Genomic DNA, 7,962 nt, shown 5'->3' with positions numbered 1-7,962 from the left:
CAAGTTCCCACAGGTTATAACAAGGCAAGCATTATGTAATAGTTTGAGTCGATATTGACTTGGTTATGTTAATAACTCTGTCAGCAACAGAACGAGGAAAGAAGAAAGAGTAATAGATTAGATGAAAAGAGTTAAATTTTTCTTAGCTTTAGTTTGGTAGGGTTTTCCCCTGGGTCTATGGATCACGACTCTGGAGGGGGTGATGTTTTCTTGAGTCAGGTGTGATGAGTCAATCCTTTTTTTTTTTTTTTTTCTTCTGTACGAACAACAGTCTTGGTGGTTAGCAGCAAAAGGTAGGGTCCTTCCCAGGCTGGCTCGAGTTTTTTTTCTTTCCACCCTTTGATGAGAACATGATCTTCAGGCCAGTGCTAGTTTACTGGAAATTCTAGGGTGGTACATATGCTAAAAGACTTTCAGTTTTTGAGAGAAAGGAAAGTGGAAGATAAACCAAGTATATAATTTTTAAGAAACTGACCTTTCGTTTTAAATGAGGGGACCTTGGCAGGGGATTTTATAGTCCTTAGTGCCTTTTACTGAGAAATTTCCTTTAGTACCTATTTTATTAGTTTTAAACCAAAGAAAGCCAAATACCATTTTACATTTAACAATGCTTCTCGTATGATTTTATACCAGATAAGCTAAATTTTATCTTTTATTAGTGTATAAATGTTAAACCTAATTTTAATAGTAGACATATTTATCTAATTTTAATGTTTGATTATAAGGTAAGATTTTATAGACTCTTTTAACCTTTTATAATTTTGCTAAAGAGCAGGTTGGTGCTTTAAGAAAACCTGTTATGCTTTTACTTTAATGTCCAATTCACAGAAAAACTGGATGATACTTCTTTAACTTTAGGTAATATGTTTACACACAGAATTTTCTTTACAATTAACATTTTAAAACTTGCCTGGTCTCCTCCCTTAGGCCAAGTATAAGCATGCCAAGGCAAATATTTAAGCTAAATTGTAGAGCTAACATAAAGTACATTGATTTCCTTATTATGGCTGGCAGATATTTAAGAATGTTAGTATAGGTGTTTGAATAAATTTTGCTTTTAAGGGAATTTACTATTTATTCCTAATTAGATAAAGAGGCAAGTCTTTGAAGAAGAAACTTTACTTTACTTTTTACAGTACTAAAGAGTGGTAATGTGGCTTCTAGGTACAAGTTCCAGTTACCATGATAAAATGACATTCAATTTAACCACCATAAAAGCATTGACAGTGGATGAATTAGGGTTATAGAATATTGGATTTGATAGACTGTAGTCATTATCTGCCCTCTATTATATGCTGAAATCAGGAAACTAAGTCCCAGAGAGGTAAGGCAACTTTTCTAGAGACTGCAAAGGTAACCTAAGAGTAGAAGGCAAGAGGGTAAACATTATTGCAGAGTTAAAACAAAATGGTTTGGTAATACAGAAGCAGAGGGGACTATTTTTAGCTGGAGGGACTCAGGAAAGCTTCAGGGAGAACAGCATTTGACCTAGGCATTGTAGGAAGAATGGAATTTTAACTATTAGAGGCTGAGGAGGCAATACTGGAGTAGCATTGAGACAGCCAGGTGAGAGGAGATCCACAGAAAAGCTCCTACTGGCATGCACACAGGGGTGGAGCCTCAAAAATTTGTACCATTTGTGTGGGGAAGAGCCTGGCCCCTCCTCTTCCTGTGTGGAATTTGAATGGCCAGGTGGTAAGCACTCTAGCAGGGGACTCTGGCCTTGTGGAGAGTCACTGTTTCCTTTTTTTCTTCCTTTTCACCCAATAAAACCCTGTCTTACTCACCGTTCAAATTGTCTGAGAGCCTGAACTTTTGGTCTGTGGGACAAAGAACCCTATTTTAGCTGAACTAAGGAAAACCCTACAACATTTTGGCACCTAACATGGGGCTTGAGAAGTGGCAAGTGAAATGGAGACTCAAAACCTCTCACTGTTGATTCTAAGCCTTTTCATCTTCAGACTTCTGAGGGTAGGGGGAACCATTCCCCAATCCCCTGTTGTTCCCAGGCCTTTTCCTTCCTTTTTTGAGACTGACCAGCAAGCAGCAACTCCCCACTGCTCTCCCCTCCCTTCTGGGGCTGGAACACATGGCCCAAGGGTCGTGTACAGCCAACTGGCTGGTGTTTTCCACCATGTACCACCAAAGTCTTCACCTTCCCCCGCTAAGGCGTTTTACTCCATTGAACAGTAATTAAGCTTTTCTCCTGTTGCAGGAACCAGTTGTATAAGAATAAAAGGGTCTTTCCCAGACATTTTGAAGCTTTTTTCTTTTCTCTTCCCCACCCCATCAGCAGTTAACCTTTAATTTGTTTTTTCTTTTAGAAGACATTTTTTACTAGGCCAGGCCCCACACCTGTCATAGTTCATATTTTCTGCAAAGATTTTGTTGTGAAATCAAGCCTCCATTTTGTTTTACATCCTGAGGGCATGGCTGGTAACCACTTGGCAAGGTTTCACTTAGCAATCTTGCCTTAGGGGATGAGCCCTCTCTGATTTGATATCTGCATGTTTTCCTAGTCATGTCTCTTAAAAGTCCCCACCCAGTGACTGGGTTTTCTTCTGCTTGTCTGCGTGTGTACTGTGTGTAATGTCTGTAAAAAGGACTCTAATTAATCTGGCCCAAAGAAGGACAAACACTTGAATCTAAGATTTTTTAAAGGAAAGATAAAATCTCTGGTGCCTTTCAGTTCACTTGACCTTAATCTTTTATAAATAAAAACAGCCTTTAAGACTATTGGTAAAATGCAGGTCAGATGAAAGGTTTGCTAAGTTTTTTAAGGTTACAAACTGCTTTTTGGGTTTTGAGACCTGTCTGTCTTGCCTGCTTCACAATTGGTAGTGCTTGGGGATATATCGAACTAAACATGCCCTAGATTAAGAAGGCAAACCTTGGCAGCACTTACCACACAATTAAAGCAATTTAGCAGGTTTTACATTAAAGTTAAAAATTGCCAGGAGTTACCATTATATCACATAATATAAAAATAGATTTACATGCAAAATGCATAAGAACAGTAAAATGTGTTTTTTAGTAAAAGGTTATAAGACGGCATGGAAATGTAAACTTTTGTCTTGGGTTAAATGATTGTTTTGAGTTAGATAGGAAAAGCTGAGCATTCAAACAAGTGGTAGAAGCATTGTGGAAGTTAATCTTGCTGAAGAGGTTCTCTATGTGAACATACTGACTAAATTCAAAGGGTTATAAAAGTTTTTGCTTCTTTAAAATTTATCAGTCATCACTTTGGCAAAATAAATAATTTATGGTAACCTGGAATTCTATTTCATAATATCAAGTGCTTTAAACAAATTTAATAGGCTTGCCAAAATCAAACTTCAGTTTCCAAATGGTCTTTCCTGACACTTAACTCTTTGGATAGTCTAGAGGGCCCCTAGTTTACCTCAGAAAAGAGAGGTAAACAGGATTATTTGACGTTTGGGGACATGGTATTGCCAAAATGATGTTCAATCTTCTTTAGGTTAAATCTTGGTAAATAATGCTAATATATGTTCCAATATTGTATGGGATTTCTAAAATTCTAATGTCTAAGTGTATGCTATCAATCGTATTAAGATTGTAATGTTATTGTAAACCATGGAGATAACCAAACTTCTTTGTCAATTTTGTTTGTAACTGTAACTACCCTAGACATTTTATTATTCACAGAAAATTGTTGTCTTGCTTTAATCTTTTTCAAAAGATTCTTTTTTTTTTTTTGAGACGGAGTCTCGCTGTGTCGCCCAGGCTGGAGTGCAGTGGCGCGATCTCGGCTCACTGCAAGCTCCGCCTCCCGGGTTCCCGCCATTCTCCCGCCTCAGCCTCCCAGTAGCTGGGACTACAGGCACCGCCACCTCGCCCGGCTAGTTTTTTTTTGTATATTTAGTAGAGACGGGGTTTCACCGTGTTAGCCAGGAGGGTCTCGATCTCCTGACCTCGTGATCCGCCCGCCTCGGCCTCCCAAAGTGCTTGGATTACAGGCTTGAGCCACCGCGCCCGGCCCAAAAGATTCTTTATAATAAGCTACAGAACTTTAACAGGTGTTCACAAAAACAGATTTCTGGTAACTTTAGAGATTGTAACATTGGAATAAAATAAAATGTACAGGACTCATAAAGAGTTGAAATGTTCACAAATATCAAGCAAAACAAGAGTTAACTAAATGGACTGAACTGAGAAAGCTGAAGCAACCTTTTTGACTTTTGCTTGTAATATTGCTGACCCTTGTTTTGTTTTTCAGTCAAGGAAACTTATTTTGAGCTATTTATGGTCTTTAATAATTAAGCAATGTGTACTCCTATTATCAAAAATTGGAGCATGTTTGTTTCTGTCTGTCCTGTTCCTCCAGAATTTAGAACCTATCTGTGAGTATTCTTAACTTATGGCAATATAGTTGTTTGCATCCATGCAATAAGAATCCAGTTTTCTTTTGCAACAGGACACAATTGGAGAAAGCGGTTATTGTACCAAGGCTTTGACTGGAAGGGTATGCTTCCTTTTAAGGAGTTAATCTCAACTTACAGAGCCAATGAAAGCCCAGTGGGGAAACTGGTCTCATACCCTTGTCTACACAGTCCCTGTACAGGGTTCCTGACCTGTGGTCAGTAAAGAATGTCACTTTCTAACAGGTCTAGGAGCTCCAAGTTTATCTTGGGACCTAAGAGGAGAGGATCACCCAAATCACAGGTGTTTAAGGACACAAACCCATGGATGGGCTCAGCCTTAAAAGGTCTTATCTGAGACTCCTTGTGGAACAGACTTCCATCAAAGCCAGTCTAAAAGACCTACGTAAAAATAATTATTCTTGCTGCACTTTATGCAAATAATCAGGCCAAGTATAAAACTAAAGTCTATTTAAATAACTAATTCCTATGATTTCTTAACAAAAATGAGGACTGGAGAGAGAGAAATTATGTTCTAAAACTTATCATACATTTGTCACTAAATTCTAAGCTCATTAGTTGTTTTTGAGTTTTTGCCTATGTTTTAGACTAACCCTGCTTGCTCCTGTGAACCAACCAGCAATCCCTGGCTGCAGCTCAGAAAGAACAAAAGGGATGGGTGACATAGAAATCTGGATCAATAGTTTAGTTCTGAGCAATTATCCTGCAGATCCTGCCAGGTGATGAGAATAGATAGCATGCCCCAGACTCGGAGGTTTTCTTTTTGGGAAAGTAAGACCAAGGGAGCTAACCAAAGCAGAGCGCCATGAACTCAAATCTCAGCAAGCATAACTACAGCTACCAGTTTCTGGATGTGTCACAAGACGTCCTTTCCTCTCCCTTGTTCGAGGAGGACTTAATTCCACAGCCTCACTTTAGCATTTGCTTATGATAAGGAGTCCATGCAACCCCCAAGATACATTCTTGTCCCAGACTCAGTTCCAAGTGTTGGGTCAAAGCCCTAGGAAGAAAACTGGATCTAGGGAATCCAGAGGCAAAGAGCAACAGATGTTAAAAGGCACACAGCACAGGTGAGTGTGGCTCATTCCTGCTGATTAAGCCAAGCCCAAGCTTCCTGTTTCATGGATAAAGGCTACATTAACATCCATAGCATAAATGCGATCTAGGGAACTCCAAGGCTACTGACAGCAGGGGAAACAGGGCATACGTGGGTAAGAGTGGATGACTCCCCTGCCAAGCCCCCCTGCTTCATGGGTGCAAGCCACTTTAAAACCCATGCAGCACCTGCCAAGGTCACTGGAACTTGGGGATGCAAGGATGGAAGATGAAAAGAGGACACTCTTACCTCTCTCCCTCATGCATCCCATGTATCTGCTAGGAAAAGAATGGAACTAGGGATGCCTGCTCTTCTGTTTCTAGATGGGCAGTGATTCATCTTTAGTCTGTACCCCTTTCGAATGCATCCTGAACCTGGGACTCCTTTAAAAATTGCCTTATTTTTTCCTTTTTCCTCCTCAGTTCTCTCTTCACAAATAGGTAATTGCATCTATATACTATGAGACACTCATATCAGATGCATCCTCCAAACTGGAAAGAGTTAATTTCCCAAACCTTAAACTTGTTGGCTTAGGATTGGACTCAGGGGAAGGAAACCCAGAAGCCCAACATTCCGGCAAAAAGGTGAAGTTTTTTACTTTTTAACTTTTTTTTTTGTTTTTTTTTTAAGCAGTCAGGCTTTTGGCCTCCCTCTCCCTGTGCAACCATGTAAAAGGCCTTGGAATTTTTGAGCTGTCTTTACCTCTCCCTTTGTTTTGCTTAGATATATGTTTTCTAATAACCTGGTTTGTCTGTCCTTGCCTTCAGGTCATCAAACTCCAAATGGTCATGCACCCAGAGCATCTGACAATGGCCCCTTTTGCCAGGAACCCTTAAATAGGCCTCTGAGGAAGCTCTGTCTGCAGTTTCCCCAAAACAGCGCCTCCTGTCAGCAGGAAGCAGTTAAGATTGGTCTTTGTCCTTATCCTTATTCTAACCGCAGTTAGATGTACTTCTTTAGAGGGGGAATGAGACAGCCAAGTGTGAGAAGGTCCCTGAAAAAACTCCAACCAGACTGTGCACTGGGGTGGAGCCTCAAAAATTTGCACCATTTTTAGCAGGGAGGAGCCTGGTCCCTCCTCTTCCTGTCTGGAATCTGGAGTTTGAACTCCAGGGCAGGAAGCACCCTAGCAAGGGACTCTGGCCTTGCGGAGAGTCCCTGTTTCCTTTCAATTCTTCCTTTTGACTCAATAAAGCCCTGTCTTACTCACCATTCAAATTGTCTATGAGCCTGAACTTTCATGGCTAGGGGACAAAGAACTCCATCTTTAGCTGAACTAAGGAAAAGTCCTGCAACAGCACAAAGCAAGACCAAGTGCAGTCATCTCTGTAGAATAGTGAGTCATGTGGTTTGGCCGGAAAGCAAGTATGGTTGGCATAGCAGTAGGAGGTAAGGCTGGGAAGATAGGTTACGATCAATTAGAGAGTTTTGATTGGCAAAGAAGGTGATAAACCTGTGGCAGTCGTGAGAATGTGCTTCACGGATCTCTAATATAGTTAGTATAGGCAGTATGATTGACCAAGCTCTTTAACTGCTGTACTTGAGATACACTTCTGTGCTTGTGCTAAGTCTTGCTTTCCTATGAGCTGTTTTCAGCCAGTGGCTAAGTATGTTAGAGAGACTTGGGACACTTTTGGTGGCTTGAAGACTTCTCAATGGTGAATCTTCCTGCTGAATCTTCCTTAGCCTGCATAGCAGTCTAAGATGTTTCTACCCAACATTTCTTCCCTCTCTTTTTCACTCAGTATCAGACTTGTATTGCAATCTGACGACTCTTCCAGCGTTTCACTCCTTTATTTTAGTCTTCTTTCAGTTACTATAGCAGAACATATAAAGCAAAAGAAATTTATTTCTTTTACAAAGAAAATAAATTTATTGCTTATAGTTGTGAAGGCTGGGAGGTTTAAGATTGAGGAGCTGTCATTTAGTTGGCCTCTGGTGAATGTCTTGATCTGCAGTATAACATGGCAGAGAGGTGAAAGAGGAAGTGGACATGTGGAAAAGGAAAGATGTGGCTGCATGAATTCCTTCGTGATGCTGGAACCTCCCTGACCCAAACACCTCTCACTAGGCTCTACCTCCCAACACAGCTGCATTGAGGAATTAAGGTTCCAACTCATGGACTTTTGGGGAGACACACTCAAATCTTGGCATACTCTCTTATTTTCCTTCATATGGGTATTTTGCTTAATAAAATCCTTGCATATTTAGTCTTATTTTGATATCTGACCTGGATTAAGTAGAATCTAGTCTTAGAAGCCTTTTACTTAGCTTCATTAATCCATTTAGTCACCGGGCATAATGGACAAGAAAGTGAATCCTGTTCAGTGTTAACACATTCTGCCCCCTTGGAAACAGCCAAAGTTGCAGGTCAGTAGCGGCAGCTTCCAGGATGAAAGACTGATGATACAAAAGAGGCTTCCCTTTTTATCCTCATTATAATGTGGATGCTGGATTCTTTCTGGG

The sequence above is a fragment of the Rhinopithecus bieti genome, unplaced genomic scaffold, assembly GCF_001698545.2.
Source record: "Rhinopithecus bieti isolate Rb0 unplaced genomic scaffold, ASM169854v2 scaffold_1853, whole genome shotgun sequence".
In the NCBI taxonomy this organism is placed as follows: Eukaryota; Metazoa; Chordata; class Mammalia; order Primates; family Cercopithecidae; genus Rhinopithecus; species Rhinopithecus bieti.
Note: the sequence above shows the minus strand (reverse complement) of the source record.